The sequence below is a fragment of the Mandrillus leucophaeus genome, unplaced genomic scaffold (genome assembly GCF_000951045.1).
Source record: "Mandrillus leucophaeus isolate KB7577 unplaced genomic scaffold, Mleu.le_1.0 Scaffold821, whole genome shotgun sequence".
NCBI classification, from domain to species: domain Eukaryota; kingdom Metazoa; phylum Chordata; class Mammalia; order Primates; family Cercopithecidae; genus Mandrillus; species Mandrillus leucophaeus.
Genome location: NW_012108931.1, coordinates 439,595 through 455,652, shown reverse-complemented (window position 1 = coordinate 455,652; position 16,058 = coordinate 439,595). Strand labels below are relative to the sequence as shown.

The following is a 16,058-nucleotide window of genomic DNA, read 5'->3' as shown; positions in this document are numbered from 1 at the left end:
GGGTAGATGATTTCTAGCAGGCAGGAAGTCCTGTGCGGTGTCACCATGAGCACCTCCAGCTGTACTAGTGCCATTGGAATAATAAATTTGATATGGTGGTAAAAAAAAAAAAAAAAAAAAAGAAAGTGATACATACGAGAATAATTAAAAGATTTCCTGGAGAGGATTGCTTGGGATTCAAGGTAGGTGAAACAGGTGGGAGCAGATTATAGTTGTAATTGACCCACCAGCCCATATCTTCAATCATATTCTTTGGTTTCAACATTCCAATACCTCTATAGAATTCTAGTTCACTGATGCCTAAAGTAGCAGTGTCCTTGGAAATGATTTAAAAGACATCCTGGATAGAAAAGCATGCTACTAGTTTAACCTTTTTTTCTTAGTTTTGAAAAATAAAATGAGGATTGACCACTCCTACTCAATTATGAACCAGAGTAGTGCTTCTAGAGAGTCAGTTTTATCCTCATTTATCATAGCAAAAAGTCAATAAATGATATATGACAGTTAATAAATCTCGAAATAATGCACAAGATTTTCTTTTAAAATTTAAGGATTATCAGCATTATAACTGAAACAGGAACAATGAGCAGAATTTAAGGGTTTCTCTTTTGCCAGAACAAATAGAGGACAGAAAAAACATTACAAATAGTTATTAATTGCTTTTCAAAATAAACCTTTCTGTACTAAGTTGTTTTTCGTTTGTTTGTTTTGGGCCTGTGTACACACTACTTTAATAAACTTTATAATATGAAAAGGAAAATAAAATTTTTCCAAATTGTTTTCTTTTGGTGAGGGGGAAGAGCAGGGAGGATTCTCTGTTAGGAACCAGCAACGTGAATGAAATGGAGGGTTTCTTCAAAGGACGAGGCCGTAGACAATCTTTACAAATGAAAGGCAGGGGTTCAATCTATCAAATTAAGATACATTTGGCTACTTTCCCAATGCCTTCTCTTTCCCTCTAGAGCTACTTAGTGACTCATTCCTACAACAGGGATTTAGTACACATGATGAGTGAAAAATTCCATAATGTTCCCCAAAGCCAAATTCACAACTTTTTCAGTTAGTAAGTTAGGCCATTTTGCTATTTTTTAATTGTTGTAAATAATGACTCAGCTAAATATTGAGTCTTCTTAATAGTATATTGAATAAGCACAGTGATATAATTAATGCAAATCTAAAAATCCATTGAATTTTCCTAAGAAGAAAAAAACTGCTACTGATATTTCCTCCCTTTTAAAAATCTATGCTATTAGGCACTCTGAGTGTATCCACCAGTCAGTTTGCCTGAGTTGTAAATCATACGACTGTGTGTACCTGTTCCCTGTTGACCACCCAGGATACAATAATACTATTGATTATCCACACTTTCACATCTGGGCAGTTATTACTGGAATGATCAGACCTGAAATCTGAGTTATATGCCACTAAGTTATAAACCACAGCAACAGCTGAGTGAGAGACCAAAACGACAGCTGAGTGAAAGGTTGGGTGACTCTGCACAGGAAGATGGGATGCTGGGTTTCTTTTATCCCATTACTACTGAGAACCTTGAGGAGAAACACCTTTATCATGAATCCCTGAACTGCCTGTATCCCAAGAAGCCCAGCTGTGGTTTGACATTCACTCTCTGTTAGTGGAAGGCAGTGTGACTCAGACAAAGGAGAGAGCTGACAGCCTGACTCCGAAGCGTATGAATATTTAAAACACTGTTAGCATTGCACGTGACTGGTAAATAGTTATCTGTTATGCTTACACTGAATGAATTTTGCATTTATTTTGCTTTTTTCTTTTGAATGTCCAAATAAACAAATAAGGTTTCTTTAAACTCACAAGCATGCCATTTCCACGGAAGAACTCTCTGTACCTTGTTTTAGTTGCCACAGATTAATAATTTATACTCAAAAAGGATTGCCTGTGAATTCTTAATTTCTAATGACTTATTATAGTTTCCAGGTGCATAAGCTGGATTTATAATTACCAAGTCTTCTATTTCCTAATTGTAGGGCCTTCTACAGGTAACTTACCCTTATTGAATCTTTATTTCCTCAGCTCTAACATGAGGGCTTGAGTCAAATAAGAGTGTATGTTTTATGTGACTAGCACTTCATGACCACGTCAGGACTGAACACCTTATAATAATTAGGTTTTCAATGTTAGACAGCAGGTGATTTTTCCCCATAATAATGTTTTTTATTTTTTCAAAAATGAATGCTATCTAGTGATAGTGGGAGCAATGATCATTTGAAGGCAGGAAGTAGCTGCAGTGTTTAGGTGAGACATGCTGTCTACCTTGCCGCAGTCTTGCGGCTTCTATCACATTCCTAAACTGAGAATGAATGACAATTGCCATTTATGCAGCACTTGCTCTACTATGCTTTTCTATACCTGGCCTGCTTTGCTTGTTTATATTTCTTGTCTGGTCTTTGGGAGCACGTGTTTGCAACCTTTGGACCCTAAACTCTAAAAAGTCTGTCATTCATTATTTTATTTTTAAAGAAATGTCAAGAATAATTTTGCTGTAAAGCAAGATATTTTGTTAAGTCTTAAGCTGTTTTTTACATTCCTAAAATATATGTTTGGTGGCCACACATGAAGCAGACTAGCATTTTGCTGGCTGACAGCTGGAGTCCACTCAGGTCCTGGAGGCTTCCCATAGTTCCTTGTTGTATGGATTTCTCCAGTACAGCTGTTTACCTCATCAAATCAGCAAGGAGAGTCTCTCCCTTCAGACTGTTAAGACAGAGTCTTATAAAATAGGAACTACTCTTGGGAGTGACCTTTGCCATATTCTATTGATTAGGAGCAGGCTGGGCATGGTGGCTGATGCCTATAATTCCAGCAGTTTGGGAGGCTGAGGCAGGCAGATCACTTGAGGTCAGGAGTTCGAGACCAGTCTGACCAATATGGTGAAACCCTGTCTCTACTAAAAATACAAAAGTTAGTTGGGCATGATGGCATGCGCCTGTAATCCCAGCTACTCTGGAGGCTGAAGAAGGAGAATAACTTGAGCTTGAGAGGTGCCAGTGAGCTGAGATCATGACACTGCACTCCAGCTTGGGCCACAGAGTGAGATTGAGACTTCGTCTACAAAAAAAAAAAAAAAAAAAAAACGACAAAAAAACACAAAAAGCAAGTCACAGGTCACAGGTCCTATTTGCACTCAGTGGGAGGGGATTGGACACAAAGGTATGAACAAGAGATGGGAATCGTTGGAGGTCACTCTAGGGTCTGTTTGCCACATACAATAAAATATTCTTTACTTCAATAAATATTTAGTTATTACCGTATATAGCATTTATTCACTCAATGGAAAGGAAAGAAAACCATAGTGATAAATACTTTTAAAAATGCTAAATTGAATAAGACACAATTCCTACTTTCTAGGGACTTACAGTTTAATGCAAAAGTCTGATAAATGAATGTATCATTCCATTTACTCTAAAAGGCATTTAAAATATGTTCAGAATGTGCTTCTGAGAATCTTCAGGTTAAAATGTGTGTATTGGAGTATATTTGCTTAAGGCAGTGGACAAGCCAGGTGTGGATGAGTGTCCTAGAGTCCCAGATCTCATTAGAACCCAATGAGAGTTTGAAATGGGAAGCTGAGGCAGGAGGATCACTTGAATGCAGGGGTTGCAGGCTGTCGTGCACCACGATCTCACCTGTGAATAGCCACTGTACTCCAGGCTGGCCAACATAAAGAGAACTCATCTCTAAGAAGGAAAAAGAAAGTGGATTAACATGTTAGCAAATTATTTAAAATATAACTGCTGTGGACGATGGCTTCCACTCTCTAATTAACTCTGATAGCATAAGTATGACATAACATTAACAACTTAACTGCCAGGTACAGAACAGGAGACCAATATATATTTTTTTAAATCTTTGATTATCTTCTCTTTTATGGGATGGGGCGATTATTAATGGAGAAAGGCTAGTACAGATACAGCATCAGTTATTTGTAAATGCGTTAACATCACACTGAGTTTCTTATGGTGAATTGTCTATAGAAAAGGTATTAAATCACATGTCAAAAATAAGACATGTATTTTTATTTTACTGGAGCTCATCATTGCCTAATACACATTTTGTCCTGTCCCCATCCCACATCTCTCAGGAAAAAAAAAAAAAAATGATATCACATTTCAAATGCTAACACAAATTTCTACAAATCAGATTTCAATCAATGAATTTATTTGCAACAACCAAAAGATGCAAACACATGAAACACATGGGATTACTGATATAAAGTCTCTACTTAATGTGATTGATACCATAACTCTCACTGGGCACTAATGAGATCTGTGATTACTACAGAGGCAGCATGTGGCCTTTAATTAGGGAGAAAAAGTGATTTTCACTGTTTCGTTATGACTTTTTTTAGCAGGAAGAAAAATAGAGCACTGTTCACATTGTGCTTAAAATTATCCACTGAAATTTGTCCTGTAAACTCCTCTCTAAAACAAATTCCTATATATTCTATGTTACCCTTAATATGTGTATATGTGTAAACAGTGATATCACATACACATATGAGACACTATTCCCTTATTTGTTGAAAACAAAGTTGTAGCATATGCTGTTTTCTGTTTCTCAGAAAGAAAAATGTGACTATATTTATTTCTTCAAATTCATATTTTGTGAATTAGACATTCCAATTTAAATTATTTGGTCAAATCAACTTTCAACATGCATTCTTGCTAACCTATTTCTGACATCAAAAGTGCTGCTCATTTTTTATCTGACTTTTGAAATTAAAAAAGAAAAATGCTCAATTCGGCATATTTTTCTCTTTTTTATTGCTGATCAGCAGGATATTTAGACTTGATAACTAAATGGGCTTTATCTCCATTTTACAGGGAAAAACAAGACTTAGGATGTGAAAAGTCTTGCCTAGTACCTCCTGGTGACTTAGCAGTTAGGATGAATAAAAAGAAGAAGCATGAATATAAATGTGTTGATTATGACAGTAAAGGAAGTTTCCATTCCATTACATCAGATATTGTACATGTGGATACAGTAGATGGGTACATAGTATAGATTCACATCTTGTATTTGCAGCTGGGAGAATGCTGTATGTAAATAAGGCCATGGATATGCAGTGCATTCCCAATCGTCTCGGAGCTAAATGCCTGGTTTGTGAATTTCTTCAAGTTCAGATTATTCCTCTAGTCATTTCATCAGATATAGGACTCCATTAAGCAATTACTTCATTTGCACATATCTCTTTATTTAAAATTTCCCATACATCTTCATTGGACCCACATTGTGAAATAATGTATTGTCAGTTGTTTGTTCCCAAACTACCTTCTGAATATTTTTGCTTTTGTTGGGCCTCAGTGTCAAATCTATTAATGTGATGAATATGAGTGCATTGTAGGTAGTAGTGTTTTAAGCTAAATTTTAAGGATGTAGTGAACTTCTATGGAGAGTTTTGTATGCTGAGTCATTTTCCTCAAACCCCAAAAGGATTTTGATTGTCAGTTTCTTGCCTGATTTATTTCCTAACATGCTACAGAATCAGATTTTAACATCTGTTATAAAGTTGTATAGGAATGAGACAGCTGCAACTGGAAGGTAGCTTTCATAAACTGTGTGTAAGTGAACAGATGGGCCAGCAGCTTGGAATAGGTAAAGTGTCATTTGGGTCAGGGTGGGTTAATTTTTAAAGTTAAAGCGCACTCAGATTCTCTGTTCCATAGGAGATTTGCTTCTGGTTGTAATGTCATAATCTGTTTATTGCACAACTCTACACTAAAGTGAATTAAATTGAATTGCGGGGTTATTATATGAGACCGTGTGCTGTATCTGGTGGGGTAAAAACTAACATACAGCACTTACTCTTGTGAAGTTCATCCTCTGGTAGGGCTTCTCGTCAGACAGGCAAACCAATAAATACACAACCAATAGAAATCTGTAAAAGGTGCTAATTGAGCACTGAGTGTGGAAACTTCAGTTAGCCAAGACCTATTTTTTTTTAAGTCAACTGAGCCAAGCTTTTAGTCTGTCAAGAAAGAATGTGAAGCTTCAGAGAAAGAGTTGATTAACACATGAATTATGACAACTGTCTTGGTTCAGGTTCTCAAGAAGCAAAGGAAACGATTCTTGTATCAGTGATTTATTGAGAGTGCTTTGGGAGGGAACTGTGAGGGAAGCAGCCTAGGACAGGGGAAGAAGTCAAGTAAAAATGGGGTCTCAGCTTCGTCCTCCAGGTAGTTCTCGGGTGTGAGTAGGACCACAGAATTTTTACCCCTTGGAGTGAGGCAGGCTTCTGTATTCCGTATCAGTTCAAACTGGTTCAGGAGGCAGCATTTCTTGGGTGAGCTTTCTCCCATCCCTTAAGACATTATTTTTGGAGAGGTGTAGCCATGAGCTTTTTGCAGCTCACTCTCCTAGCAATGGGGGTGGGTAAGTGCTTTGGCCTAGTACAACGATGACTAATGTTTATTGCATGCTTACTATGTGCCCAGCACTCTTATAAGCATTTTACATAAATAAGATGATTTAATTATGTGAGGTAAATCATAACATTGCTCCATGTGAAATTGATGAAAACAGAACCCCAGACAAATTAGGTGAACTAATCAAGGTCACACAGGAGGGAAGTGGCAGATGCAAGGTTTGGACCCGCTTTCTCTGATTTCGAAGACTATGCTATGCTGGCTCTCTACTACATGGCTATAGCAAGCTATATTGCTTAAAATGGACATAAAGCACCAGAACTTGGTCATACTTTGTTTATCATTTGTTTCCATAGAAAAGAATGTCTAAGTTGTGATCAATTTGCCAATTAGTATACAGGAACTGAAATTTAACTGTGGCTTCCCGGAAAACACCCTCCCATATCCCAACGGTGGTAGTAGCTCCTAAATTTCGACTCCTTTTCCATTTTCTGGGGAAGACAGCATTCTTCATATCTCCTGATGCCCAATTCTCTCTCCCGGCCAACTGTGCTTCCTGTAGTCCAGCCACATAGTCAATCTGTGAATACATCATGCTCCCCGCTGCCACAGGACCTTTGTACATGCTATTCCTTCTGGCTGGAGGGCAGTTCCTGCTGGCATCTTCTTTTCTACCACTATGTGCTTAGTTATCTCTTTAGGAACCTCCAGGTCTAACTGATCAGGCTTTACTTATTCTACTTCCTGCCCCTTGTCTAGGCCAGGGGTTTTGTCACGTAATTAGATCCTTTTCCCTTAGAGATCCTCTCTCATTTCACATTTATACAAACCTTGGTAAGATTACTTAATTAATGTGTGTTCTTTTTTCCTGGACTGCAAATTCCTTGAGGACAGGGACTGTGTTTGCTTTACTCACTACTATACCTAACATAGTGCCTACCATGTTGTGGATTTGCAATAGATATTTGCAATAGATAGATGAATGAATGATGGAAAGATATGTGTTTAGTCCACTCCTAGATTTCTCACTTCAGCCCCCTGACGGGCTTGCCTCTCCTCCACTGCTTCTTGTGCCCTGCAGTTGGGTTCCCCAAGGGCCTGTGCCCATCCAGTAGACATGCCTTGCTCCAGGTCTGGAATCTCTTGGTCTGACCCAACTGTGTCAACTGAGGGCTGAGATGCTCTGGAGATTCCTACCCCTCACCTTTATCAATGGTACCATTAAAGTTTTAATTAGACACATTTGGGGAGTAAAAAGACCCAGTGAAGGCCATCACCATCATCTAATATGGTCAGAGTCTTGTGTGAATGAACTTGGGGTTTCACAGGGCTCCTTTAGTTTTCACAAGGTCCCTCTCTGACTATAGTCAGACCCCCCACAACACATCCATTTAGGAGTAAGAATATTTACACCAATATTTTAGTAAGACACCTTAAAATAAAGAAGACAGGTGTTTTAAGGTCTTTAAATAATGCATTGCAATTATCTCTGAATAATTTGTTCTGTTAGTTTGTGTTTTTATTAGCAAAAAGCTTAAAAGAATTCCAGACAGAATAATTTGTAATAAGCAACTTTCAATAGGAGTCAAAAAAAAAAAAAAAAAAAAAAGAACCAATAATGTTTGCTGTAATATGTGCACCTGGGTTTATCTATTATATTCTCAAATTGATTTTTTCTGCTGTGGACACAAGCTTCAAAGTAGAAAAGTTAAGATGGATAATAGCTTCAATCTACATTTTCTATGCTATTTTGCTAGCATAAGGAAGGCATGCCTTATTGATTTGAAATACTGTTTAGGCAGGTTTTATCATAAAATGGATTTAACTGTATACATTACCTTATTCATTAATATTTAATAATTATTTACATCAAATTAAATTTGTTATATTATTACATATTAATTAAGCAATGAATACTCTTCTTGGATTGTATCCAGATTTTACCAAAGGAAACCTATTCTTCAAGGTTCACAGTGTTCATTATTCTGAGAACAATCTTGTGAAGTTTGGACTTAATGGCCCGGTAGGTCATTTACATCTGTGCCCTGAGCAACTTAACTAAATTTTGAATTGGGGCCAGCTTTAGTAGGGAACATTCCAACTGCTAAAGTGCAATGAATCACTGAATATAATAGTGGGATAAAAATATGAGGCTCAGACTGTCAAATTGCAATTGGGGACCTATGCATAATGTAATGTCCTGTTTTGGAATTTAAATATTTCAAGATGGAATGTATCACATTTGATATTTATCCTACCTGGTAATTTTTCCCCAAGCTCAACAGATGCTGCAAAATTTCGGTGCTTTCATATTTCAACAGATTAGTATTATATCTACAGTCTTCATAGATATGTGGAGAGAAAATAAATATCTAAATTTGGAACCCTGGAATAGACCTCTGTCATGCAGCACGCATTTCACGGAGTGACTGCTATGGTCCAAGTGTTTGTGTTCCTTCTGTAATTTATATGTTGAAATCCTAGCCTCTAGGGTGATGGTATTAAGAGGTGAAGCTTTTTGGGAGGTGATTAGTTCACGAGGATGGAGCCTTCAGGAACGGGATTGGTGCCATTATGAGAGAGGCCCAAGGGAGCTCTTTTGCCCCTTCTATCATGTGAGGACACAGCTAGCAGGTGCCATCTGTGAACCAGAGAGCAGTTCTTCACTAGACACCAAATCTGCCAGTCTCTTGATCTTGGGCTTCTCAGTCTCAGGAGCTGGTAGAAATACATTTCTTTTGCTTATAAGTCACTTAGTTTATGGTATGTTTGTTGTAGCATCCTGAGTGAACTAAGACAGTAACCCAGGGCCAGAACCCAAGAATTCACTTCATGACAAGCAAGGTAATTATGTAATTTGTTGATCAAATTAAAATAATTTGGAGAGCAAAGGGTGTTCCTAAAGATCATACTGAGATGAAAACCTGGGACCATTTCAGGCAAATGTGAATAGTGACACTAGGAGTGAATAAATTCAAATCCTCAGCCGCTTCTGATTCTATGGCTGTGATACAACATCTATTGAAGACGATAACATTTTATTTTAGCTCTTGTTCAGGTAATTTTTAAAAAGTATTTTCTAAATACTAAGTCTTCAGAAATATTATTTATAAACACAGACTACATAAACCCATACACATAGACATATTTATTCATTCAACATTTCATTCATTCAAGAAATAGTAATTGAGCACCTTTTATATTCTAGACAGTGTACTAGATTTTGGGGGTAAGTCTATTTTTTTGTGATAAGAAAACAAGAGCTGGTGTTGTTGTCTTTATGATTTATGTTGTCTAGTATATGCAGTGGACATTAAGCACAGTTACACAAAACACTGTCAGAACTGTGTTGTGTTACCAAAGAGGTTCACATGGGCCTAAGGGGAATATAAAACAAAAATTTGAATCTGTCGAATAATTCAGAGGAGTGTTTCTCAGCAGGTGATAACTGTGCTGAGATGAAAAGGATAAAAAGAGCAAAGTGGTCATCATGAGAAGGTAGAACAGAGAGAGCAATTTGCTTAATACCAGACTGATGCCAGGTCCCATCCAATCCAGATACACCCAAGGAATACTGGTGGGCAGATCTTGGTAACAGATTGGGTTTACATTTTCTTTTTGTGGGTAACTTTTGATTTCCTAGTGTGGTAGGTGGGCTTATAGCATTTGACTGTATGTTGGAGAAGGAAGAGAAGGCTGGAGAGACTTAAAGAAGAAATTGTGATGGAGAAAGAGAGGTAGAGCAACTCTCATAGGACAGAGAACTGCAGGGATCAAGCAGACATGCTCAAGAGATGATGTGTGGAAAATGTATGATGTATGATTAATGACTATTTCTCCATAAACCTGGAAGTAAATGGCATGGCTTTTGAAGATGGATTTACATTTGAGGGAGGCTGAGATTGGCCAGGTGGAGAACAGTGGTGGCCTGAGAAGGCCCTATTTCCTTTTAGCTTGCCACATATGTTCAAAGGAATTTACTAATTTTTGTCATGTTTTGTATTCATGTAGCTTTTCTAATTCTTACAGTAATTTCTCTGCAGTTTCCAGGAAATCAGCTACAGTAATGAAATGTGAGCTAGTTATCTACCTCATTAGGATTATCTATATAAACTTCCTAGCTTAACCCCTTGTACTTTGTATAACAAATTACGTTTTCCCTCCCCAGTAAGAGTTCCAATTTTAGGGAAGTTTAAGGTAAAGAGGGCTACCATTTGACCTGTTCATCTGTAAATAAATATTTTTGATGTTGTGGTTGTGTTATTAGGCAGATAATGTGTGCTTGTGTGTATATGAGTGTGTGTGTGTATATATGCATGAACAAAATACATGCATGCATGTGCAGGAAAGTGAGAGCCTAGTTTGACACCAAGTTTTAAAAAATTTACATGGGTACAGTAAGGCTAACACAAATAAATCAATTTTTAAGTAACATGACTGTTACCTAAAGGTTGATTTGCCCAGAAGTTAAAAGGGTATATACTAGAGAAAATTAAATGTAAAATAATGACTCACTGGGGGGTGGGGATTTTTATTAGGTCCATATGCTTATAATTAAATATAAAATCAAGAAAGATACCAACTTATATATAGGCCCCTGCATTTTTTAAGCCATAGTTATAGTTTTGCTCAATTGATTCATGCCCAAAGTTTTATGTATTTTCTCTGTCTCAGTGGTTTCCATGACTTCAAAATACCCTATATACAGTTGAGCCTGGTGTGGAATGATAGTACAGAAAAGAAAATTAGTGACTTCTATCAGAATAAGCCTTGAACAATAGCTCCAAAGCAGAAAGTGTGAGCCCACATCTGAAAGGGAAAAACAAATGGCTATGAATAATGCAGCTATGTAGAAGCAGAGTGGGAAGGCAAAAAAAGTTTTCAGGCTTATTTCTGGTTCAATTCAATGGCTATCTTTCTATATATCTGCAGTGAATACAGGGTTTTCTCATTGGCTAGACGAAAATGTCACAAAATACTAAATTTCATGTTTTTTTTCTTTACATGGAGTTTTCACTGCATTCTTCTTGTCCCTAAGATAATAAAACTCTTTATTTCCTAATTGCTCAATGGGGGATACACTTGGCTAGGATAATAATGAGCTGCCATAAAGCCTCAATTTCTGGAAGGCTCTGTGGATTCAGGGAAGTCACAAGGTTTACTAAAGTGAATTCCTTTTTGCTTGCAATTGATCCCCCAGGTAATGTAGACTAAAGAAGAAAGATACAACTTCAGGCATTAATGGAAAGGCCCCATGATCTGGAAAGGAACTTTTTTCAAGTGAGGGCATGTCAGCCACAGAGATTTAAAAACATGAATCACAAGATCTGTATGTTTTAGTGAAGTGCCCCGAAATGTCTTGACATGAGCTGGTTGTATCACAGAAAATCACCTTCCATTGACTCTAAGCCTAATCATTTACATTAGAGATTCAGCTGGAAGCCTGCCTAAATGTTTGAGGGATTATTTTTATAAATTCAGAGTAGATAGTGTGAATACTAATTGTCTTATTAATGAGAGGATAAGCAGCTCAACAATGACAGTCTCTGTTAATATCCAAAGATGAGCACTCAACATGGCATGGGACTGGTGGCTACAGTCTTCATAAGGCTGAGTAGGCATTTTAGGAACTACTATTCACTAAGGTGTGGATGTGGTCTTCCCTCTGATTCCTTTCCAAGACATGGATCATGCAGTATTTTTAAAGATATAGCTGTAATGTTTGTCCTCAGTCTTTTGCGAGTATTACTATTTTTAAAGCTCTGAGAGCTATCAGTAGAAAAGCACTAGCCCCACTAAAGTCTTTATGTGCAGAGGAGTTACAAGATCAATACTGATTACTGAGTTGGTTCTCTGTTGCACAGTTTAAGGATGATCATGCTATAACACTGAAATACTAAGCAGTAGCTTAGAAAGATATAATACTGCATTTGCTGGTGTTATTTTAACATCAAAAAGACAACTGGTGATCCCTTAGAGTTTTAATGTTAATGAATTTCTAAAGTTTAGAAAAGTAAAATATAACTTGTAGGCAAAAAAAAAATCTCACATGGCATTACACATAATACCTCCCCTAAAGTACCTTTCAGTAACATAATGGTATTTTTAAACTATAATTCCATTTTACTAGATTATTAGGTATTAGATTTTTTTATTACTGTGTTCTCAGAATATCTTTTTTATCCATTTTGAAGGAGTGTTCTGAATGTTGTAATAGTGGAAGCTTGGACTTAGAACAAGAGAGGGAATAGTTCTTCTCTCCCACTCCCTGATTCTGGTCTCTCAATATCCCTTGAGTTTGTTAGAACACATATCACAATAAGAATGATAAAGAAGATAATGAGAATATTTAGTTAGATGAAGAGAAGACTTAGGAAGAATGTGAAGACTGTCTTCAAATATTTGCATGTTCCATGGATTTCTTGAATAGATGGATGGAGGGGTAAGTGAAAAAATGAATGAATGAATGAATGAATTCAGCTCTTAGTGGAAGGCATAGGGAAGCAGCAGGCAGTGGTTGAAATACTCTCTACCTTTAGGGGATGTACACAAATGAAAAGACAATGACTACGTAGGGTGGCAAGTAAAGGAGCGAATACATTGTTTCTGAGTAGCTTCATATGGCAGAACTAAAGTGAGTGTCAATTTTTACTTTAAATATATGTTATGTCAAATGATTTCATAGTTCTAATACAAAAATATTATTCAATGTAACATGTTTGTTGAAGACCTACTATATGCAGTTGCCCCAGAAAGATACGAAATACGTGCGTGGGTGGTGGGACAGGTAGCATAAGGATGATAAGAACACCATTAGGAACATGTGCTTTGGTAGGCAGTGAGCTTCCACATCTGCAAATGCATTTAAAAGTTGCCCCCAGTATGGTGTAGTACAGGTGTTAGGTCAGTGTGTTCAATTCATTCAACTAGAATATGTTAAACATTTTTTTCCTAAATAGTTTTTGATAACTCTCTGATTTATGTGCACATTCTCACTATATTTTTAACTTTCAATAAGGGTAAATGGTTTTATGAGATATACGCTGGTGTTTACTTCAAACCAAAGAAAAAGGAAACAAGCCCCTCTTCTTTATTCATGTATAGGTTTATTAGTAAACTTTTCACTGATTTAAATGTCTTTTGTAGAGAAGTTGAAGATGGCATTGAGGGAAAGCCAGCTCCCAGCAGGATCTGAGGTGTTTGCTGAGAAACAGCCATCCTCAAAGTAATGACCTAGCACTAAGCAGTCTGCTATTGGCAAGGTGATTCTAGAGTTATCTTTAGGAATTAGACTTAGCATTGGCAACTTTTATATTTTGGGATATGGGGTTAATTTATATAGAGGTTAAATTACTTCATGACGATTAGCGATGTCATATGTTATAGAAAGTGTGACGCTTGCTTTTCTTAAAATGGAAAGCTAGAAACCCATGGAGGCACTTTAGAACAGTTGCGAGTTCTGAAAGGATCAAAGAGAACAGAATTGTTGCAATTAAAAAAACTAATAGTGTCACTGTTTTTCTTACCTCCAAACATTACTACTTTTCCTCATTTATTAAACAGACACCTATTATTTGCTCTATATTAGGGAATTAAGCTAGGTTCCTGGAAGATAACATTTTTGTGTGTTCCCTTCAAATAAGTTTTATTATTACTGTTTTATATGTTTAGTGTAGAAAACTGGGAAATATAGAAAAGCATAAAGAAAATAAAAAGCACCAATATTGCCACCCTACTCTCATCTATTATTATTGCATTATTATGTAATTTTGTAGGCTAGATTATCTTAATGGGACTTCTGTCTTGGAAGACAAAGAGAGAGAAGGACAGAGGGAAAAGAAGAAAAAGAGGAAAGAAAAGGGATATGGAGAAGGAAGGAGGAAGGGGGAAGGAGAGAAAGAGAGTGGGAGTGAGAGAGAGGGGGAAAGGAGCCCATTCATGCTTCACTCTCCTGCTTCATCAGCAGGGAGATGGAGTGCAGGTGATTGATGCCTCAGGCTGTACACCAGCCTGCTATTCAACCCAGTACATATGCAGCTGGGCTGCCCCAGCTGGCTGATTTGTACTCCTCCACAGGGAGAGAATACCAGATTGTTCTTTTGGCAAGAAATTCTACTTAAATCTTATCTAGTATGGGTTTTTTTATTATTATATAACCCATAAAAACAAACACAATATAATGGCACAAAGCACTTGCTTTATTGCCAGAAACTGGAATCCTTCACAGAATTGCCCTTCAATTGCTGACATCCTTTCAAGGGTTTTCCCTCATGTGCTCAAAGAAGGTTCATTTGGCTTTTGCTTGCTGGTTTTCATATGTGCAATCATGATCCCACCTCAGGTGGGACTGACAATTGGGTGTTAGCCCCAAGCACAGCCTAGACAGGCACAGCCTGGACAGACACAACCGTTCTTTTGGGGATGTCTTCAGAAATACAATTGGTCTTGGAGTAGAATCTCTGGGTAGTCTATCCTATTCATGATATAGGCTTTTTCTCTTTATTTCTAACAATAGGTTGGCATCTACCTGGCCCGGCTCTTTTAGATGAGCTGCTGGAATTTAGGAGATCTCCTCCTATCAACAAAATAAAACAATGTTAAAAAAAAAAGTCCAACCAACCAACCAACCAGGCAAACAACCAAGAAACAAACTAAATAATTGTCTCCTTTCTACTTCTGGCAAAGCTACAGTAATAGACTCTGGATTAACACTATTTCCTTAAACAGCTAGAATGCTGGCAATAGTATGTAAAAGAAAGGTCTTCAGGGTCGGGCACAGTGGCTCACGCCTGTAATCCCAGCACTTTCGGAGGCAGAGGCAGGTGGATCACCTGAGGTCAGGAGTTTGAGACCAGCCTGGCCAAAATGGTGAAATCCGTCTCTACTAAAAATACAAAAATTAGGTGGGCAGGCATGGTGGTGCACACCTGTAATCTCAGCTACTTGGGAGGCTGAGGCAGGAGAATTGCTTGAGCATGGGAGGCGGAGGTTGCAGTGAGCCGAGATCGTGCTACTGCACTACAACCTGGGCGACAGAGTGAGACTCTGTCTCAAAAAAAAAAAAAAAAAAAAAAAAAAAAAGAAAAAGAAAAAAGAAAAGAAAAGAAATATTGAAAAACAAAGTGCACAGAACGAAGTTCCCTAAGAGAAAGAAAACTAATGAGTTAAAACCTACAAGTTTTCTTGCTTACTATCCTGGGAATGGTTTTCAAGCTGCGATACAGATTAGCGTGGACCCAAAGACAGCCTGACAGTCTTGCTAAATTAAAGAGACAGAGGCTAGAGTTCAGAGAGGCTATCAAGGCTACAGTTTGGTGGGTGATGTACTGGAGTAAGGGGAGGGTGAAGAATGAATGAGAGAGAGAAAGGGAGAGAGAGGGGGAGGTAAAAAGAAAGGAGAGGGAGAGATACATTCACATTTTTTGGCTAAATCTGATCTGAGCATGCATGAGAAGACATTACCAGGGGCTAGGAACCGTGTCACCAGAAGAGATGCATGAAACGCTTTCCAAACTCTTTCCAGAGTTTTTACAAGACTGGAATAGTTTATATTTCCACAAATAACAATAGAAAGCTCACAAAATATTCACAGCATTATAGAATCTTCAGAGTGATTACTAACGGACGTAAATTAACTCAAGAATGCTCTTAGCCTAT

General features: G+C 37.5%; 1 pseudogene across 1 annotated transcript in view; it reads left to right on the top strand.

The window, feature by feature from the left end:
* Positions 1 to 13,630, top strand: part of LOC105530439 — a 19,765-nt pseudogene extending 6,135 nt beyond the window's left edge. Inside the window, exon 3 of the transcript XR_001004651.1 lies at positions 13,548 to 13,630. The product of XR_001004651.1 is annotated as an elongation factor 2 pseudogene (transcript). The remainder of the gene's footprint in view (positions 1 to 13,547) is intronic.
* Positions 13,631 to 16,058: the final 2,428 nt, after the last annotated feature.